General features: G+C 38.1%; 1 long non-coding RNA gene across 2 annotated transcripts in view; it reads left to right on the top strand.

Annotated features, from left to right (window-relative positions):
* Positions 1 to 23,372, top strand: part of LOC133649781 (uncharacterized) — a 175,596-nt gene that overhangs the window by 76,500 nt on the left and 75,724 nt on the right. For both annotated transcript variants that reach the window (XR_009826147.1, XR_009826148.1), the window contains exon 2: positions 857 to 918. This is a non-coding gene — a long non-coding RNA (uncharacterized LOC133649781). The remainder of the gene's footprint in view (positions 1 to 856; positions 919 to 23,372) is intronic.

Genomic DNA, 23,372 nt, shown 5'->3' with positions numbered 1-23,372 from the left:
GTCATACCAAAGACTATAAAAATGGGACCCATTACCTCCCTGCTTGGCACTCAGCATCAAGGGTTGGAATTGGGGGTTAAGTCACCAAAATTGATTGCCGGGCGCGGCCACCAATGCTGCTCACTGCTCCCCTCGCCTCCCAAGGGGTGACCATGGGGATGAGTCAAATGCAGAAACTAATTTCACCACATCTAGTGTGTGTGTGACAATCATTGGTAATTTATTTTGATGAATGGGCATATGTTTTGACTGAAGTGTGTCATTTTGCAAATAATCTAGGAATTAAGAAAATTGAATGTGGTGTTTGTAAAAGTGTGTGTTTCTTTTGAAAAAAGACTCACATTTAGTAAAATTGGAAAAAACTGTAATGGTCGTAGCTGCAACTGTGAAGTTGACCAATATTTGGCTGAACAACTTACCCCCGTGGTTTCAGCACATAAATAATTAATAATTCTTGTAATTTAGAAGAATCACCCAGAAAGTGATGTGATGAAGTAATTCCCAATCGGGGTTGTGTTGTAGTGGCCAGTGAGTGCTGTAATCTACACTAGATTGCACTCAAGGCTTCTATATTGGGTTCAATGAGACTAAAGGCTAAATGGCTGTTATTTCATGTTTAGAGGGCTCTAATTATGTTCGTTCTAAACCGTTTTCTAAGCTCTAACTTTGAAAATATTTCATTTATTATTAATAATCCTACAGAAAACTCATTTACCACGGTCCAACTAGCCGCGATAAATCAAGGATTGTACTTTTGTATCTTTTTCTGAATTGCTGCACGGCCGCCTTGCCGTGTTAATGTTGAAAGATATAAATATATGTCGCAGTAAAAACATGTTTTCTCCCCTGTTCTTAGGAAATGCACGAGAAAAGTACTCTGTCCAGCAAACACCCCAGAGAGGAAGACCTCCATGAAGGGTAGGTTATCATAGTCCTCTCACTTGCCACATTTCACGCACACAATGTACATTGCATCCACAAGCCATTTGCTTGTTTTAACTCACTTAAAATAAACTTCAATTTCTGTCTTTTTCCAACTTTGAACTTGATAAAACACACATTAACTACTCAAAATGTAGACTGGTCCATCTCAGGGAACCTTATTTCATTTTTTTTAAAAAAATGTTCCTAAACCAAAGATAACTCATAACTAATTTGAGTAACAGGACTGAAAGCAACAAGAGTGATTGTTTATATTTCTGCGTAGAATTATCAGTTACGTTAAATATAGCCACATGCAATTTATGCTAGTAGCATGTTGACACTAACTTAACACATTACAGTGATTCAGCAAACTATTGTATTTTAAAAATAAACAAATAACATTAAACATATAATTTAGGTAACAGGAATAAACGCAACAACAAAACGTTTTTAGCATAAAATTAAAGTGGCTGTTTGCAACATTTACACAGTATTTATTTGAAAAAATGTTACTGTGAGGAAGTTGCAAACAGCACCTTTAACAAATATATGAAATATAACCAAATGGCAATATTGTATTTAAAAAAATAAACAAATACAAATAAAAACCTAATATAAGTAACAGGATTGAATACAAGACGAGTGAGTTTTCTACATATGCCACATGGCATTCATTCTAATAGCATGTTGACACTAAAATAATAGCAATTCAACAAAAAACATTTAAAACATACATACATTACAAATAATGTATGTTACATAACTGTGCCAAGATTTTAAAACCCCAGTCATGGTTGAAATGTCAATAAATAAATATCCAGAAACATTCAAACTTAGATTTTAAATTTAATTTCTAGATATTTTCCTAGTTATAAGAGCTATTTGCTTATTGTTAGTCATCATAATATTATTTTTTAGCATGAATGATAATACTTTTTTGTCTATTCTAGTTTGACATACATAGGGAAAAAAATGAATAAAATAAAAAATATTTTTTTATTAATCAGTCAAACTAAATAATGCCCAATAATACCATAATAATAAAATTCCAATTTCAAAACCAACCCAGCAACATTCAGAATAGCAATCAACAGAGCAATTGAGGGGACACACAAACATGACACAAAACAATCCAAAAGTAGTCAAACAAAAATTAATAATGTCAACAACGGTATCAAAATTAATAACATTTCCAACATAGCAGTGATAACATAAAGCCCTCATTTACATTATCATCATAGCCATTTATAAAAAACAAAATAAAACAAAATAAAAAATGAACAATAGTGTGATAGGTTTTCCCTACATAGAAAATCTTGTTTAAGTAGTCTGTAACAGCAAGTTGAATAATGCTTGTTTGCAGAATAAAATACTTATTTGTATCTTAAATGACTTTATTGTAAGTACCAATCTTTATTTAGGATGTCTTATAAAATAAAATTAATTAGCTGCATGGACAGATAATTTCATCAGTTTTTAGTATTTTTTATTCCTAAAATCTAGTCTTTTTATCTTATATTTTGTCAGCTCTTTTTTGTAGTGCTTCCTGTGGACCACGTGACTTGTGGACTATATTGGACTAAGTGAAAGCTAGGAGACACTACTTCAGTGTACATTTTAACTTTAAAAATAGAAAAATAAACTCAAATTATAGTTGGGGTAAGAAAAAACACAAATGTGTTCGAATTATAACATTTATGAAGGATTTTAATGAATATATTTTACGTTAAAGTCTAATCTTAGGAACACAGTCAATAAATGCTATTTTTCCAGGACACTTTGCTTGATATTGTTTTCAATATACAGGTAATTGGATTGTGCATTTATACATTTTATTTCCCGAGGACGCCAATGGCACCAATTCGGTTGAATGGCCCAAGAAGGTTTCGGATTTGCCTGTGATTAATCACATTCATCTAGGTGTTCTCAGGGCATTAAATCGGTCAATCATCCCAGCAGGCTTCATTAGTTCATGCTCACAGATTTCCGTCTAGTGTGAGGGTCTGGTGCAGGACTCAAGGTATTCATCCTCTACAGAATAGGACAAACCCGAACAAGGATAGTTTCCCCTTAGTATTTTAATTCAAAACGACAGTTGTTAGAGGATAAATACTTTGGATCCTGCACCAGGCCCTCAGGCTGTAGCTGTCCTGTATAAACCTGGGAGATTGAAGTGATGAAGCCTGTTTGGATGCAAAAAGGCTGTTTTGTGGTTTTGCCTTCTGAAAATGTGTTGCCATGGTCCTATACAAAGGCTCATCAATTTTGGTATCCATAAAAGTAGTGTAGGGCCGCACGGTGGCCGAGTGGTTAGCATGTTAGCTTTCCAGTCGGGAGATCTAGGGTCAAATCTCCATTGACTCCAGTGTGTTTTCATGCAAGTTGTGTTAATTGTAGGGTCTAAATTGCCTATTGGTGGACTTGATTGTTTGTATTTATGGGTTCTGTGATCGTCTGGTGACCCAAAGCCAGCTGCCCCAACCGCCGGGCCGTGGCCCGGTACCGGTCCGTGGATCGATTGCTACCGGGCCGCACAAGAATTAAACAAAAAAAAAAACTAAAAGTTTTATTTTTATTTTTTTTTTTATTAAATCAACATAAAAAACACTCCAGCTCACCTGTGAACCACACTGTACAAAATGGATGAATTGATGATTTTTGGCATACATTGCGACATAAAATGCTTTCATTTGACAAAGTTGAGGCAAAAGTTGGGATGTTTTGTGGCTTATTTTGTCAATAACATTGACTCAAGTTGGGATTTTATGAATTTGTTACCAGTGTTTTAAGTGTTCCTTGTAAACGTACCCTCAAAAAACACAAGGATTTCAACAAAAATTGTAAGACCAATACTACGTTGATGTTTTACTTGCACTTAAAAGTAGACACTAAATCAGGCCTGGGCAATTATTTTGCCTAGGGGTGCCAAATTTTGAGAAAAAAATGTGTCTGGGGGCCGGTATATCAATTTTTAAGAACACTAATACAAAACGTCACAATAATGTCTGAAAGCTAAATGACTCAGCTTTAAAAACAGAATGGAATTTTACTTTTTTTTTTTTTACTGAATGAGACACCCAGAGTGTACATGAAAATAAAGAATGTGTGATTTACAATATTAACTGTGAACGATAAAACACTGAATATTGACAACATATGAACGTCACACCTGATCGGCATATTTTACAATCAAGCGAAATGCAACAAAAATGCAACAAACACAGCGCAATATGAACACTATGATCTGATATATCTGATATATCACTAAGCTTCAAAACTTTGCTGTAAAAAAATCTCCTTCCGCGTCTGTCCCTGACACCCGCATTTCAGGCTGGCCGCTCTGGAAACACTCTGTGGAAACGCTCCCCACCCACACTGCTTGGTGCCTCGTCTGAGCTGCTGTGACTTAGATTACCATAGTAACTAGTATAACATGCAAAAGCGCAGATTCCAACCATTGAAATACTTTGTATAGTTCAAGACTTAGGGTAAGTTGAGAACATCACTGCACATCATAATGGCAGCTAGAGTTTCCATCTTAAAGATCTAAACAATTTTTTGGGAATGTCCGGCGGGGCATATTGAAAAGCTTAACAGGCCTTAATTTGCCCAGCTCTGCACTAGATGGCAGTAAAAGCATGTACCGTATTTTTCGGAGTATAAGTCGCACCGTCCGAAAATGCATAATAAAGAAGGAAAAAAACATATATAAGTGGCACTGGAGTATAAGTCGCATTTTTTGGGGACATTTATTTGATAAAACCCAACACCAAGAATAGACATTTGAAAGGCAATTTAAAATAAATAAAGAATAGTGAACAACAGGCTGAATAAGTGTACGTTATATGACGCATAAATAACCAACTGAGAATGTGCCTTGTATGTTAACGTAACATATTATGGTAAGAGTCATTCAAATAACTATAACATATAGAACATGCTATACGTTTACCAAACAATCTGTCACTCCTAATCGCTAAATCCGATGAAATATTATACGTCTAGTCTCTTACGTGAATGAGCTAAATAATGTTATTTGATATTTTACGGTAATGTGTTAATAATGTCACACATAAGTCGCTCCTGAGTATAAGTCGCACCCCCGGCCAAACCATGAAAAAAACTGCGACTTATAGTCCGAAAAATACGGTACTCAAAACTCATTGTCAAATTACTGTAATGTTTTAAATAATTACAACTAATAATACTACTAATTGATAATAATTACAGAAAGAAACACCAGCAAAGGCTTCCTTCTTGTCTTCTGCCTGCTCTGTCATCCACCAGCTGAAAAGTGTTTGTCCATCTTAAACATTCATTTATGTTCCAACACATTTACCCTTGCACGTTAACAACATTTGTGAACTGTTGAGTGCGATCTACAGCGCACATTTTTGTTGGTAAATGAGAACTGATGAGAGATTATCATCACACTTCAACATCTTTAACATGTAAACGCTGCCTCTTTGCTAGGTCAGGTTTTCTAATGAAAAGCTGTTCTTAATTGTCCTACCCTGGATGAATAGATGTCAAATAAATATATAAATACGTGTACACTAGGAAGTCAATGTTTTTATACTTAGCGCTGTAGACAAGAACAGGAAGTAGGTCTGAGTTACGCCGGGAGGACGACTATTGTGCCGTTTGAACTTTAAGCAATAAGGAAGTGATGTATTGTTACGCGTTGTCGTTCCTGCTTCGTCTGCACAAGAAATAAACGTACGTTTTGATTAGGCAGTTGACATGTGCTTTTGAGCGCCGCTCTGAGACAGGAAATTGCAGGTAAATTACCTTCATTCGGAATTTGAAAAAGGTGTTTACGTGTCTCCAAAATTTTAACAATAGAGTACTTTCTCAACTGATGACCTAATTGGTTCTGATGTACAAACCCCGTTTCCATATGAGTTGGGAAATTGTGTTAGATGTAAATATAAACGGAATAAAAATGATTTGCAAATCATTGTATTCCGTTTGTATTTACATCTAACACAATTTCCCAACTCATATGGAAACGGGGTTTGTAGCTTGGAACTCAAAACACTTCTATCTGAAATCAACGTCTCCCATTGAAATTAATTGAAATCAATTTAATTGGTAGTCCCCCCCCCCCCCCTCCAAAAAAAAATCTGTACAATTTTAACATTTATCATGCTTTTTTAAAAATGAAAAAATACATTTAGATAAGAAACATTGTATAAAAACAATACAATAGAATGGTAAATTGGTAATACATTGACACTATTTCCACATTCACCCATTCACACACTGATGGCGGGAGCTGCCATGCAAGGCCCTAACCACGACCCATCAGGAGCAAGGGTGAAGTGTCTTGCTCAAGGACACAACGAATGTGACAAGGTTGGTAGAAGCTGGGGATCGAACCCGGAACCCTCAGGTTGCTGGCACGGCCACTCTCCCAACTGCGCCACGCCGTCCCCTGAATGTAATGCATACAACTACAGTAGTTTATTGAGGTGATGCTTCACGTTCAAACACACCATTAGCAGCTTCTCCAGAATTTCATGGCCAAGCACAAATTAACGACGCGAGTTTGAGGCCCCAGTGTCACAGCAGTGAAGAGTTGAGCTATTGTTCCACATTCGTGTTCTTGATTTGTCCACGCAAGAAACATGACAGTTGGTCGGTAAGACAGTTGACGTGCACATTTGAATGCTACTCGGTGACGAATTTGATTCGTCAAAATGCGCCGGACAGTCGCCAGGTCACGCATCATTTGTGGAATTGGTTAAAGTTGTGTGAATTGTACAATCGCAACATCGCCACTTCCTGTAGAGTCTGACAAAAATCTATTCTTTTTACCCTTATGTAATTCTCCATGAAATAATTGATGCAACAGTATCATCTGTATTTATTGTGCTATTTATGACATTAATTTGCAACTATGGCTGTATAACCACGTGGCACAAACCCGTAGATCCGATCTTGTGGCAAATCTGACAGCACAAGCTCGTTTCTGTGGGTCTTTGTCAATGTGGTATGAACATCGTTTGTCTTCATGACTACATTGAACCGATTTTACATACTGTACGTGATGCATACCTGTACATTCAGTAGCAATGCACAACATACTGTACATTTGAAATATGGTGATGTCATTTTCTAGCTCTGAATGGTGTCTGTTGTTCAGAAAATGTGTCCATCCGGGTTGAGGTAGTAGGTTGTATGGTTTAGAATTACACCCTGGGAGTTAACTGTACAACCTTCTAGCTTTCCTTGGAGTACACGAATGACACCAGTCTGTATGTAACTAGGGTTGTCAAAACCGATGCTTCGATACCAAGGAGATATCAACACGCAAAAATACATTGATACCTGATTTTTTAAGTATTTTTCCTCAGCAAGCCGCATCAATTCTCGGCATGTGAGCATTGAGTCAGTGCCGAAAAAGAACGCCTGATCCAGTGTTTCCAGAATGCAGATTTGCCACTTCTGATTCGTCCTCACTAATATTAACTTGTGTGTGATATCATGTCCGATACAAGCAGTCCTGGAGTGTGTATACTTGTGTGTGATATCAATCATGTGCGATACAAGCAGTCATGAAGAGTGTTTACTTGTGTGTGATATCATGTGCGATACAAGCAGTCCTGAAGAGTGTTTACTTGTATGTGATATCATGTGCGATACAAGCAGTCCTGAAGCGTGTTTACTTGTGTGTGATATCATGTGCGATGCAAGCAGTCCTGCAGCGTGTTTACTTGTGTGCAATATCTTGTGCGATACAAGCAGTCCTACAGCGTGTTAACTTATGTGTGATATCATGTGCGATACAAGCAGTCCTGTAACGTGTATACTTGTGTGATATTATGTGCGATACAAGCAGTCCTGCAGCGTGTTTACTTGTGCGTGTATATCATGTGTGATGCAAGCAGTCCGGCAGCGTGTTTACTTCTGTGCGATATCATGTGCGATAGAAGCAGTCCTACAGCGTGTTAACTTGTGTGTGATATCATGTGCGATACAAGCAGTCCTGCAGCGTGTATACTTGTGTGATATCATGTGCGATACAAGCAGTCCTGCAGCGTGTATACTTGTGTGATATCATGTGCGATACAAGCAGTCCTGCAGCGTGTTTACTTGTGTGTGATATCATGTGCGATACAAGCAGTCATGCAGCGTGTTTACTTGTGTGTGATATCATGTGCGATACAAGCAGTCTTGCGTTGTGTTTACTTGTGTGTGATATCATGTGCGATAGAAGCAGTCCTGCAGTGTGTGTACGTGTGTGATATCATGTGCGATACAAGCAGTCGTGCAGTGTTACTTGTGTAAAGCTGGACAGCCAGTTGACATCTAAATGTCCTCCAATGAACACACAATTTATTCTATTTTACTAAAGTCATTTACAAAAGGTAAACATGTTAGGCTATATTGCAGCTACACAACGGTTAAGCACACAATAGCACACAAACTAGACATATGTAATAAGTGTAAAACAGCACATTTGCCAATAAAAACAAGAAGTATGTAATTATAGTTGCATATTACTTATATTCTCCAAGGCAGAAGCGTTAAGTATCCAGTAACAAACGTGTCCGCATCATACATTCCTTTGTTCTCTGTGTGACTCATTTGACTTGATTAAACATTGTCTAACATTCCAAACCACAAAAAAAATAAATACATAAATAAATAGATGATCATGGAAGTGTGCCAGTGTAGAATAACAGTATGTGGGGCGTAACTCCACTTCACAACACACACCTCATACGGGCCTGCTTTGCCAGGGAATAAGACCGAGCAGAAATGATCTGGGATGCACTTTAGCCACTTTTTTGCTATATTTAACAAGTAGAGGTACAAATCAAAAGTGAAAGAGACGTGTATCTTGTGTCATGCATTTATTTGGAGAGTCGCCACCACGGACACAGGTAGTGCGCATTACCGCAGTGTGCACAAAACCTCCAGAAGTTTGCAAAACCCAACATTTATCACTAAGTGCTAAGAACACACAGTTTAGAGACACTCTTCTGTCATTTGGCAGCAGTTTGAACATCACTGCTTCACCTGTTTCACCATGAAGGCAAAATGTGGCCTATGGGCCATTTGCACAATGCATATCTTTTTTTATGGCAAGTTGTAGAAATGAAATAAACAAACAAACAAAAAACCAGCAACAATTTCAAAATAGAGCAAAAAGGCATAACATCCATCCATCCATCCATTTTTCTACCGCTTGTCCCCTTCGGGGTCGCGGGGGGTGCCGGAGCCCATCTCAGCTGCATTCGGGCGGAAGGCGGGGTACACCCTGGACAAGTCGGCACCTCATCGCAGGGCCAAAGCATAACATAATGACACAAGTCTGAAATGTTGATATTATAAACAATAAAAACACAACAATTTGTCTTGTTAACCTTTTTTGTATTACTAAAGGCATGACGATGCAACATCACCATATTGAGAGAATATCAATAACAATATTGTTTGTTTTATTTACTTGAAGGGTCCACACCACTGCTGTTCTTTTTAAAATGCAAAGTAGTTTACTATTGTTGATACTGTATTTGTAAACACAGTATTGTTTGTTTTGATATACTGGGAGGTTGTGGAACACTGCTGTTCTTTTTTGAATGTATAGTTACCGCTGATATTTAAATTCTGTGCAAAAAGATGTTGAAGCACAATGATCTTAAAGACTGACTTTGACACACTTTTCAACAAATTAGTGAATTTAAAAGTACAAGGGTTCCGTTTTTTTATTGTGGTATCAAAAAAAGTGTTGAGAATGGTGATAATTCACAGGTATTGGTATCGACCACTGAAATTCTGGTATTGTGGCAACGTAACATAGCAGTGTTGCACCGCACAGCACTTTACTAGCCTCAGTAGCTGTTTGCTGTTTCTGCTCTGGACATTCAAATTTGGCCAGCCGAGTCGTTTTATTTGGCCATCCAAAGGGTGGCTTCCCAAATTTGATACATATTCAATCACATAATCATTGATGTCTTGTCTGCAAGGCTAACTAATGAACGTGACGATATCCCATACTTGCCAACCTTGAGACCTCCGATTCCGGGAGGTGGGGTGTGGTCGGGGGTGGGGCAGGGGCGGAGCGGGGGCGGGGCGGGGGGCGTGGTTAGGGCGTGGTTATTTACAGCTAGAATTCACCAACTCGAGTATTTCATATATATTTCATATATATATATATATATATATATATATATATATATATATATATATATATATATATATATATATATATATATATATATATATATATATACATATATATATATATATATATATATATATATATATATATATATATATATATATATATATATATATATATATATACATATATATATATATATATATATATATATATATATATATATATATATATATATATATATATATATATATATATATATATATATATATATATATATATATATGTATGAAATACTTGACTTTCAGCGAATTCTAGCTATATATATATATATATATATATATATATATATAGATATATATATTTATTTTATTATACATATAAATAAAATAAATACTTGTATTTCAGTGTTGGCAGTACTGTCCTGTTTAAGAGTGTCACAACATTGCTGTTTACGGCAGACAAACTGCTTTACGGTAGATGAAAACGTGACTGCTGTTGTTGTGTGTTGTTACCGCGCTGGGAGTACGTTAATGAAACTGCCTAACAATAAACCCACATAAGAAACTAAGAACTCGCCCTCGATCATTCTACAGTTATAACGTGATTGGGCAGGCACGCTGTTTATATCGTGGGAAAGCGGACGTGAAAACAGACTGTCGCCGCTGTCCCCACTTAGGTCCGCATTGAGCTGGAGGGGGCGTGGCCTCCAGCTCCGGCTGAATTCCGGGAGTTTATCGGGAGAAAATTTCTTCCAGGAGGTTATCGGGAGAGGCGCTGAAGACCAGGATTCTCCCGGTTAAACCGGGAGGGTTGGCAAGTATGCGATATCCACTACATTACCTGACATGTAACGTATGGGCCTCATGCAAAACCAACTTTTTTGTACCTACCTGCTGTTGTGCATTTGGGATCTGAATAAGTCCTGAAAATTTGAAATCAAAGCAAGGAGGCATTGCAGACATATTTATAAAACAATCTTGCCTTTATATCGACTTCCTCCAAACAGTCTGTTTGAAATATGCACAATTGGGAACATCGTCAATAGTGTAAATGGTATAAATCTTCCCAGACTGCCTTGTGCACGTTCACCATTTTTAGTTTATGTGCGTGCATCTGTAGTTTAGAAGACAAAATGCCCAATTAGCGACTCAAAGAACGAAAATGCCCTTATTAGTTGTATTACCCAATACAGGACACTATTCCAACCTCTAGACTCATCTGAAGAAGTCAGAAGTGGCTGGCTAACTTTTTTGTTTCGCGGCAATGTGCCTTCAAACTGTGAGTGTGTGCCAAGAAGAGTCCTGCTCCACCCACAAACTTTCACAAAAAGATGGATTTTCTGAAAAATTACTTTAAATGGCGGGCTCACTGTCTACTATTTATGGCAATGGAGGAGACAATGAAATGGTAAGTAATAACAGTATTATAAACGTTTGAATGATACGTTAGCAATGCTAGCTCGAGTTGATGTGTAACTAGCTTAGCCTTCTAATGTAAGATAATAGTAATCACCATCCTGTGGCAAAATAAAAATGTGAGTTTCTTAAAAACTACTTTTAATTGGATAAGTGCCTACCGTGTTCGGCAATGGACACAATTATATAATCCGTCACTATGTTCGCGATGTAGCACGTAGCTTAGTTTATAGCTTTGAGCCTCTGTTGTTTACAACTCGAAGCAGCCATGCAGTGGAGACATTTACATGATATATAATAGAAAAGCCTTTTATTGTCAATATACACATGTATACGTCCAGGATATAGCATTAGAAAGTTAGACTGGGTAGAAGTCTAACCTTAGCCAGCGTGTACAGTTTCAGACCTATACCTAGCTGCGTTTCTTTCCTCTCTCTCGTCCGCCCGCATCTTTGCCTCCTCTCTTAGCCACTGATCTTCCTATATTCTTTGGGATGTTTTGTTCTGGTGAAAATCACTCAAAACAGATGGCTGATATTGGTCACCGATGTCCACAGTGCACAATAAAAGTCAGAATCTAAAAAAAACTACAAAAAAAAGCTGAAGGCAGGCCAAAGCCTCATTGGCATGAGGAGGTGTGGTGAGAAGAGGTATTTTTTCAGCTAACAGCATCACCTCTCAAAAGGAACCATTTTCAAAGGGAGCAAAAAAGGAACTTGAAAATAGGCCTGTAGAACAAAATATACACCAGAAATTATGATAAATGATAAATGGGTTATACTTGTATAGCGCTTTTCTACCTTCAAGGTACTCAAAGCACTTTGACAGTATTTCCACATTCACCCATTCACACACACATGGAGGGAGCTGCCATGCAAGGCGCTAACCAGCACCCATCAGGAGCAAGGGTGAAGTGTCTTGCCCAAGGACAAAGTGGACGTGACTAGGATGGTAGAAGGTGGGGATTGAACCCCAGTAACCAGCAACCCTCCGATTGCTGGCACGGCCACTCTACCAACTTCGCCACGCCATCCCCATTACCTGTTATGTAGACCTCAAAGAGGTGTTTAAAATGTTGAAAAAAAATCATGATATGACCCCTTTATTTCCTCACTCATTGTGCTGTTATACGATTAAAATTGCCTTGTTTGGCCCCCGGATCATTTGCACATTTTCACTCCGGCCTTTGGGGGCAAAAATGTAGGCATCCCAGCTCTAGACAGTTAACTGTGACCCTGTCTACATTAAACCGGATAACTCTTTCAACAAATAATGATTTAGTCTAAGACCCGTGTCAGGCACACTAAACCATCGTTTAAGGTTCCCCTCCTTGGATAATTTTTTACACGGGTAAGTGCGCCGTCTATTTCTTGAATCTCCGGCTCTTAGCTTTGTATGGACTCATCTATCGTTTACAAACTGAGTTTGGAGAGGAAGTGACTTCAGAAAGAACGCGCCACAGCCAGATTCATAGTAAGCGGTTTCGTAACTCGGAGCTAAATACTGGAAAGATGGAGGCGAGTCATCCAGACATGCCCGTGTTTCTCTTTCCTCTCCATGTACAGACGCTTGTGGAAATCAGACATAAATACCTTAAGAGAAAGTGATTGCAGCTATTTGGGATACAACACTTCTCAGACGGCAATAGAACTTTTGAATGTCCAGGTCAGCTGTGATTCTACTCACCGAAAAACTTTGTCTATTTGTCGAAGGAGAGACAACGAGAATGCGGGCTCCCGTGGATGTGATAAAAAACAGTAGCGTGTGCTTTGTATTACCTGGCCGACGAGGGAAGAGTACGAAAAACAGCGAATATTTTTGGACTGGCAAAGCAGACTGTATCAGTTATTGTCCGCCATGTATGTCACAGCCTAAACGTCTAGGTCCAGAGTATATAAAGTCACCAAAAACCTGACCAGATATCTAGATCCCTAGATTGATTGATGTAAAATGTTCTTTATCACATTGTTTACTTTCACATGTCCATTAAAGATTTGATTAATTTATGATGGCTCAGGTGTGATTCACTACAATAGGCCCCACAGCACACTGGATTCCAGTTAATTGAAATACCACAACACTGGATATTGTTCAGATAAGTTAAATTTAATTTAAGAACTTGCACACAAAGCAACACTGGAGGTGACTATGACGTGGGCATTTTCCGTGCATGCGTACTAGGTCGCGTTGTTCCGGCGGACAGACGGGGGAGGAGGTCTTAAAGGCCTACTGAAACCCACTACTACCGACCACGCAGTCTGATAGTTTATATATCAATGATGAAATCTTAACATTATAACACATGCCAATACGGCCGGGTTAACTTATAAAGTGACATTTTAAATTTGCCGCTAAACTTCCGGTTCGAAACGCCTCTGAGGATGACGTATGCGCGTGACGTAGACCGGCGAACACGGGTATGCCTTCCACATTGAAGCCAATACGAAAAAGCTCTGTTTTCATTTCATAATTCCACAGTATTCTGGACATCTGTGTTCGTGAATCTGTTTCAATCATGTTCATTGCATTATGGAGAAGGAAGCCGAGCAAGCAAAGAAGAAAGTTGTCGGTGCGAAATGGACGTATTTTTCGAACGTAGTCAGCCACAACAGTACACAGCCGGCGCTTCTTTGTTTACATTCCCGAAAGATGCAGTCAAGATGGAAGAACTCGGATAACAGAGACTCTAACCAGGAGGGCTTTTGACTTGGATACACAGACGCCTGTAGAGAACTGGGACAACACAGACTCTTACCAGGATTACTTTGATTTGGATGACAAAGACGCAGACGTGCTACTGTGAGTATGCAGCTTTGGCTTTTTTTTGCGTATGTACGTAACTTTTTTAAAATATATAAGCTTTATGAACCTTGGGTTAGGTGAACGGTCTTTTGGGCTGAGTGATTGTGTGTGTTGATCATGTGTTTGAATTGTATTGGCGTGTTCTATGGAGCTAGGAGCTAGCAGAGGAGCTAGGAGTTAGCATAACACGTACCGTACCGTACGTGCGCGCGCGTCACGTACGTAACTTTTTAAAAATATATAAGCTTTATGAACCTTGGGTTAGGTGAACGGTCTTTTGGGCTGAGTGATTGTGTGTGTTGATCAGGTGTTTGAATTGTATTGGCGTGTTCTATGGAGCTAGGAGCTAGCAGAGGAGCTAGGAGCTAGCATAAAAAACATGCAGGTGTTATTATGCAGGATTAATTTGTGGCATATTAAATATAAGCCTGGTTGTGTTGTGGCTAATAGAGTATATATATGTCTTGTGTTTATTTACTGTTGTAGTCATTCCCAGCTGAATATCAGGTACCGTGAGTATGCAGCCTTTGCTGCTAAACATTCGATAACTTGACTGTATGTGCGTGTCACGTACGTAACTTTTTAAAAATATATAAGCTTTATGAACCTTGGGTTAGGTAAACGGTCTTTTGGGCTGAGTGATTGTGTGTGTTGATCAGGTGTTTGAATTGTATTGGCGTGTTCTATGGAGCTATGAGCTAGCAGACGAGCTAGGAGCTAGCATAACAAACACGCAGGTGTTTTTATGCAGGATTAATTTGTGGCATATTAAATATAAGCCTGGTTGTGTTGTGGCTAATAGAGTATATATATGTCTTGTGTTTATTTACTGTTGTAGTCATTCCCAGCTGAATATCAGGTCACCCCCGGCTCTCACAGCATCTTCCCTATCTGAATAGCTTCAACTCCCCACTAGTCCTTCACTTGCACTTTACTCATCCACAAATCTTTCATCCTCGCTCAAATTAATGGGGAAATTGTCGCTTTCTCGGTCCGAATCTCTCTCACTTCATGCGGCCATCATTGTAAACAATAGGGAACTTTGCATATATGTTCAACTGACTACGTCACGCTACTTCCGGTAGGTGCAAGCCTTTTTTTTTATCAGATACCAAAAGTTGCAATCTTTATCGTCGTTGTTCTATACTAAATCCTTTCAGCAAAAATATGGCAATATCGCGAAATGATCAAGTATGACACATAGAATAGATCTGCTATCCCCGTTTAAATAAAAAAAATTCATTTCAGTAGGCCTTTAAACGACGGCATTGTGTGTGTGTGGACAAGGATAAGGTTAGGTGGGATTTACCCTGGATAACCTTAGCCGGGTAGAATGGGCCTGTGAAGATCTTCTGTGCACTCTGATCCGATGACCTCACTAAACCATCCAATCTCTGCTGTGTTTATTTGTTTATCTGAGTGTTTGGGCCTTTAATGATTGGGATCCCCATTAGCTGTAGTCTTTTGAACATAGTTGATGGCAACATCTAACGAATCAGATTTGACTATGAAAAACTCTTAGTCAAAGACAGCCCTGGATTTTATTAATTGCATGATATGCATTTATTATTATGTACATGAATTTAGTCAAGGGGGAGCGAGCATGATGTGGTTTTGACTTTTGGATTATTTTGAGTCTTTTTATTTTTTTTAGTCTGTTTCTATTACATTAAAGGCCTACTGAAATGATTTTTTTTTATTTAAACGGGGATAGCAGATCCATTCTATGTGTCATACTTGATCATTTTGCGATATTGCCATATTTTTGCTGAAAGGATTTAGTAGAGAACATCGACGATAAAGTTCGCAATTTTTGGTCGCTGATAAAAAAAGGCTTGCCTGTACCGCAAGTAGCGTGACGTCACAGGTTGAAAGGCTCCTCACATTTCCCCATTGTTTACACCAGCAGCGAGAGGGATTCGGACCGAGAAAGCGACGTTTACCCCATTAATTTGAGCCAGGATGAAAAATTCGTGGATGAGAAACGTGAGAGTGAACGACTACAGTGCAGTGCAGGACACATCTTTTTTCGCTCTGACCGTAACTTAGGTACAAGCTGGCTCATTGGATTCCACACTCTCGCCTTTTTCTTTTGTGGATCACGGATTTGTATTTCAAACCACCTCGGATACTATATCCTCTTGAAAATGAGAGTAGAGAACGCGAAAGCCACCTGCAAAGAACACATTGGAGTCATTCAGTGACGTGCATAGAATCGTGCTAAAGGAGGGTAAGAGTACCGTCCTAGGGTGCAGATCAGTGCACTCACACTCCCCAAACATGCCGTGCTTTTGGTGTGAAGTGGGCCTAAAGATCAATTTTCCAGCATTTTTGAGGAGGCGCCATAGTCGTTTGAGGAGAAAGCACTGAAGTCATTTTTTTCTGACATTCTTGTCAGCTTGGCTTTCAAGTGCTGGAGATTAGATTCATGCTGAGTTGCTCTTGACTTAGAGTTCTTAACCAGTCTTGAAAGGTGTGGCTTTTTTGTTTGATCTTTGGAGAATCCATTTGTCAAATGCAATGTGTGCTCAGCTGTGATCACACTGATAACAAAGACAATTATGTTTTTATCGTCATGGCGAGAAATTTCAACCATCTCTAAGTTGCTGTCGTTTGTATTTGGTTGAAAATCTAAAACCCTTCCCCTGTTACTACAGATGTGGCCTATACATCTTTCACTTTCAGCTTCCATTTTCGATATGATATTGACATTGTAGCCTTGAGTATTGCCTCATACAGATATTAATCCGAAATTTTATCAATACAAACACTTTTGTTATTTTGTAGTGTGGAATGTTAGAAAAGGTTTGATCAACTGAAACTATTTAAAGGACAATGGTAGGTATGAAAAACACTAAAGACAGGCTTATACTGTCTTTAAGTTGAAGTGGCGTGGTAATGTTTTTTTGGTAACAACATGCACCTGGGGATATGTAGATTGGCAACGCTAAATTGGCCCTAGTGTGTGAATGTGAGTGTGAATGTTGTCTGTCTATCTGTGTTGGCCCTGCGATGAGGTGGATACTTGTCCAGGGTGTACCCCGCCTTCCGCCCATGTGCAGCTAAGATAGGCTCCAGCACCCCAGGCGACCACAAAAGGGACAAGCGGTAGAAAATGGAATGATGGGAACTAGTGGTCACAATAATTCATGAAGTTAAGCTCATGAAGCACTAACTTGAATAATGCGGACACGTTTGTTACTAGATACTTTCTACTTCTTCTTCCTTGCTTTGTATTTGTTCAACTATTTTCACGGAGTGGGTAACTCCTTCACATATATATTACATGAAATTGTGTTTTAAAGTAAACTAACCCTAAAGTTGCTTTGTTATTTGTAATACTAAAAATATTCAAACAATACATCATAATGTTGCTAATAGCTTGCTGGCAACTAGAGCTAAAATGAAAAAGTTTAATCAACCAAAAATGTTACGATTCTGCAGTACATCTGCGCACCCTGTAGGTGTCGGGTCCCCCTGTTGAAGACAACTGGTATAGACTACGGAGTGTTGCTGTGGTCAGGAAGTAGTCTTTGCCATTATGATGCCAATCTTGTCTTTTGTTGAGTCCTGCAATGATTATACTGTAAGTATTGTACTTATTGCACACCAGCTCTTTGATTGTTACGTGCATCTTACCAAAATTAGAGGTGTTGATATCGCCATGTAAAATCGTTAATGCTAATCGGTAGCATGCATATGGTATATCCAATATAAATAAAAATTGAGCTAGTGCATTTTAAAAAAAGCAACTTCTCTGCACGTTAGAGTGTTTTATATAAACATTTTGCAAAATTGCAACATTACCCAGAGGCAGTGCTGCTTGAGTGCTTGTTTCCCCAGCGAGTATATCAGCCAATGACGAGTCTGCAACCAAATGTGATGTCACGTGCAGCAAATATGGTACCGTGTGATTTTACTCAAATCGATTATCAGGTAGTTCCGACATAATTGGGACTGTTGATATAAAAGTACCGAATTCCGTACACATTTCTTCTATAGGAGATTGTGTGCTATTGTGTGCTTGGCTGTTGTGTAGTTGCTAGATCCTGTACGCTATAGCCTATAATGTTCACCTTTAACACAAGAAAATACTAACCTTGTGTGCTTATTGGATGACATTTAGACGGTAACTGGCTGTCCAGTTTTGCACAGGTAAACGTGCTGCAGGACTGCTTGTATCGCAGATTATAGATCCAAGCTGATATCATACGATACTTGTTTTTTTGCTGATATTGGCCGGATATCCATTATGTATCTATTCCGGATATAACACTGAATTGCAATTGGGATTTACATAATTTGTGGTTATATCTGGAGTAACACTTGCCTGGTGTTCCCGACGCACAGCAACAGAGGCCTTGTCATTCAGCAGGTTTCTTTACGTTAGCTCAACTCCTTAATGTCGCAGACACGATTAACACGGTTGAGATGAGCCTTGCTCGAGTTTATTTTAAGAAGCGTGACTCATCTTTGTCACCTCTGAACCCCACTTTTCCCCATCCAGATATGTGCAGCAAAGCATAGCTAGTTAGAATTGTGCTGTTTCAACACTCCCCCGTCCGGCCGCCCTACCGGCACATCTAAATGTCATTGTTTCCAGCTTGGCCTTCATTTCTGGGATGGTTGAACAAATAAATTACAGGATTAGATAGGGCTGCTTAAAGCATGTCAAGCAGCTCCTATAAAACCCCTTTGAGAAGTCAGTCCGCCCTGAGCCTCAAGGTTCTTTGCCTTTTGAAAACATTCATGTTATAAAAGTTAAAATTAGAGCTGTGCTGATCGATTGGCCAGCGATCAGTATCGGCAGATTTTGATGAAAAAGTACATCATTTTCATTATCGATTAACGCCTTTCAATGAGTATCATAAACGCTGATACCGTATTTATTTTTAGTACCCCGGCTGACCATCGAGCAGCTAATTATTTTTCTCCATCCAGGCTGCCAACTTTCAAACGAATTGAATCCGGAGTTGATTCAAATCACTAATCACCAGACACATAAAATAGTGGGGCTGTGAATCTTTGGGTGTCCCACGATTCGATTCAATATCGATTCTTGGGGTCACGATTCGATTCAAAATCGATTTTTTTTTCAATTCAACACGATTCTCGATTCAAAAACGATTTTTTTCCCTATTTAAAACGGTTCATTCAATACATAGGATTTCAGCAGGATCTACCCCAGTCTGCTGACATGCAAGCAGAGTAGTACATTTTTGTAAAAAGCTTTTATAATTGTAAAGGACAATGTTTTATCAACTGATTGCAATAATGTAAATTTGTTTTAACTAGAGATGTCCGATAATATCGGTCTGCTGATATTATCGGCCGATAAATGCGTTAAAATGTAATATCGGAAATTATCGTTATCGGTTTTTTGTTATCAGTATCGTTTTTTTGTTTGTTTGTTTTTTAATTAAATCCACATAAAAAACACAAGATACACTTACAATTAGTGCACCAACCCAAAAAACCTCCCTCCCCCATTTACACTCATTCGCACTCATTCACACAAAAGGGTTGTTTCTTTCTGTTATTAATATTCTGGTTCCTACGTTATATATCAATATATATCAATACAGTCTGCAAGGGATACAGTCCGTAAGCACACATGATTGTGCGTGCTGCTGGTCCACTAATAATACTAACCTTTAACAGTTAATTTGACAAATTTTCATTAATTACTAGTTTCTATGTAACTGTTTTTATATTGTTTTACTTTCTTTTTTATTCAAGAAAATGTTTTTAATTTATTTATCTTATTTTATTTGATTCATTTTTTTAAAAAGTACCTTATCTTCACCATACCTGGTTGTCCAAATTAGGCATAATAATGTGTTAATTCCACAACTGTATATATCGGTTGATATCGGTATCGGTTGATATCGGTATCGGTAATTAAAGAGTTGGACAATATCGGCATATCGGATATCGGCAAAAAGCCATTATCGGACATCCCTAGTTTTAACTATTAAATGAACCAAAATATGACTTATTTTATCTTTGTGAAAATATTGGACACAGTGTGTTGTCAAGCTTATGAGATGCGATGCAAGTGTAAGCCACTGTGACACTATTGTTCTTTTTTTTAATTTTTATAAATGTCTAATGATAATGTCAATGAGGGATTTTTAATCACTGCTATGTTGAAATTGTAAGTAATATTGATACTGTTGTTGATAATATTCATTTTTGTTTCACTACTTTTGGTTTGTTCTGTGTCGTGTTTGTGTCTCCTCTCAATTGCTCTGTTTATTGCAGTTCTGAGTGTTGCTGGATCTGGTTTGGTTTTGGAATTGGATTGCATTGTTATGGTATTGCTGTGTATTGTTTTGTTGGATTGATTAATTAAAAAAAATAAAATAAAATAAAAAGAATGAAAAAAAAATAAAAAAATTGATTTTTAAAACATGAGAATCAATTCTGAATCGCACAATATGAGAATCGCGATTTGAATTTGAATCGATTTTTTCCCACACTCCTATAAAATACCATTATTTTCACTCTATTATCAATTCAATTTTCAATACAAAAATGCATTTTAGGGGTTTAAAAGCCTACTGAAATTATTTTTTTAAATTTAAACGGGGATAGCAGATCCATTCTATGTGTCATACTTGATCATTTCGCGATATTGCCATATTTTTGCTGAAAGGATTTAGTAGAGAACAACGACGATAAAGTTCGCAACTTTTGGTCGCTGATAAAAAAAAAGCCTTGACCCTACCGGAAGTAGCGTGACTTCACAAGCTGGAGTGCTGCTCACATTTCCCTATTGTTTACACCAGCAGCGAGAGAGATTCGGACAGAGAAAGCGACGATTACCCCATTAATTTGAGCGAGGATGAAAGATTAGTGGATGAGGAAAGTGAGAGTGAAGGACTATAGTGCAGTGCAGGACATATCTTTTTTCGCTCTGACCGTAACTTAGGTACAAGCTGGCTCATTGGATTCCACACTTTCTCCTTTTTCTATTGTGGATCACGGATTTGTATTTTAAACCACCTCGGATACTATATCCTCTTGAAAATGAGAGTCGAGAACGCGAAATGGACCTTCACAGTGACTTTTATCTCCACGACAATACATCGGCGAAACACTTTAGCTACGGAGCTAACGTGATAGCATCTGGCTCAAATGCAGATAGAAACAAAATAAATAAACCCCTGACTGGAAGGATAGACAGAAAATCAACAATACTATTAAACCCTGGACACGTAAATACATGGTTAATGCTTTCCAGCCTGGCGAAGATTAACAATGTTGTTGCTAAGACGCCATTGCAGCTAACTTAGCTACGGGACCTCACAGAGCTATGATAAAAACATTAGCGCTACACCTACGCCAGCCAGCCAGCCCTCATCTGCTCGTCAACACCCGTGCTCACCTGCGTTCCAGCGATCGACGGAAGGGCGAAGGACTTCACCCGATCATAGATGCGGTCGGCGGCTAGCGTCGGCTAGCGCGTCTGCTATCCAAGTCAAAGTCCTCCTGATTGTGTTGCTACAGCCAGCCGCTAATACACCGATCCCACCTACAACTTTCTTCTTTGCAGTCTTCATTGTTCATTAAACAAATTGCAAAAGATTCACCAACACAGATGTCCACAATACTGTGGAATTTTGAGATGAAAACAGAGCTTTTTTGTATTGGATTCAAAGGTGTACCAATACTTCCATTTAACTACTGACGTCACTCGCATACGTCATCATACAAAGACGTTTTCAACCGGAAGTTTAGCTGGAAATTTAAAATTGCACTTTATAAGTTAACCCAGCCGTATTGGCATGTGTTGCAATGTTAAGATTTCATCATTGATATATAAACTATCAGATTGCGTGGTCGGTAGTAGTGGGTTTCAGTAGGCCTTTAAATACACAGTGTTCAGGCGTCATGTCACATATTAAAAGTGACATTTTTGTAGAATGTCCTGACACTAATTGTTGTAACAGATGTTTTTTTTCCATCCATATACTTCATTCTTCTGTAAAATGTAAATGTTGTAATGAGTTTAATGTGGCATCATTAGTCTTCCGTGGAGACTAGTGCATGCGTAAAAAGACCACTTTGATGATCCATCCATATGCTATACTAAGATAGATGACTCTACTATATAGTAATAATAAAAAATAAAAAAAAAATAAAGTTTTGTTCAATTTAAAAACATTTTTAGTCTTAATTTGTGTCCTTCAAAATACAATAAAATGCTTCATCCAACATTATTCTTTTCGACAGCTTCTCTATCCCCTCTCACACAATAAACTATTCCATGCTACTGCACATGTTCAGAATTGACTCAGGAAGACAGACCAAAGCATCGAATCTGTGTTTTCCTTTATTTATCAAAAGCAATTGATACCATTGATTTCGAAACTTTATTGGGTAAATTGCAACGTTATGGTGTCACAGGGGATGCACACAGTATTTTTTTTGAAAGGGAGCAATATGTGCAAACAAATAACAACAGATCTCCAAGTAAAATTATAACATGGAGTTCCACAAGGCTCCATGCTGGGACCACTTCTCTTTATATTATATATAAATGACTTTGTGAACTAATCAATTATTCTTTACAAAGTAATTTCTGCTGATAACCAATTTACTTTTGTCACACAAAAATCCTGAAAGCTTCCAAACTATTGTCAATTGTGAATTAGTCAAAGTATATAATTGGTTCAAATGTAATAAATTATCCTTAAATATAAACAAAACACCATCCATCCTTCCATTTTTTACCTCTTGTCCCTCTTAGAGTTGCGGGGTGACATTATATTATATTTTCTTTCGGTAGAAGCCGTAAAAAATTGGTAAGATATGGATTGACATAAATGGTAGAGCAATTGAGAGAGTCGAGAGCACTAAATTCCTTGGAGTATACATAAATAGATTTTTTTAAATTTTTAAATCCATAATGAATATTTAATGAATAAATTATCTAAATATGTTGGTCTACTCTGAAAGCACTTTCTTCCTCTTGAGACTCTTAATTCTGTATCTGACTCTATTTGAACCACATGTCAAATATTGCAACGTCATAAGGAGTAACACGTATCGTAGTTATCTTGAAAACCTGGAGATTCTTCAAAAGAAAG

This window comes from Entelurus aequoreus, linkage group LG05 (assembly GCF_033978785.1).
Source record: "Entelurus aequoreus isolate RoL-2023_Sb linkage group LG05, RoL_Eaeq_v1.1, whole genome shotgun sequence".
NCBI classification, from domain to species: domain Eukaryota; kingdom Metazoa; phylum Chordata; class Actinopteri; order Syngnathiformes; family Syngnathidae; genus Entelurus; species Entelurus aequoreus.
The sequence above is the reverse complement of the archived record's forward strand: the minus strand, read 5'-3'. Positions and strand labels throughout refer to the sequence as shown.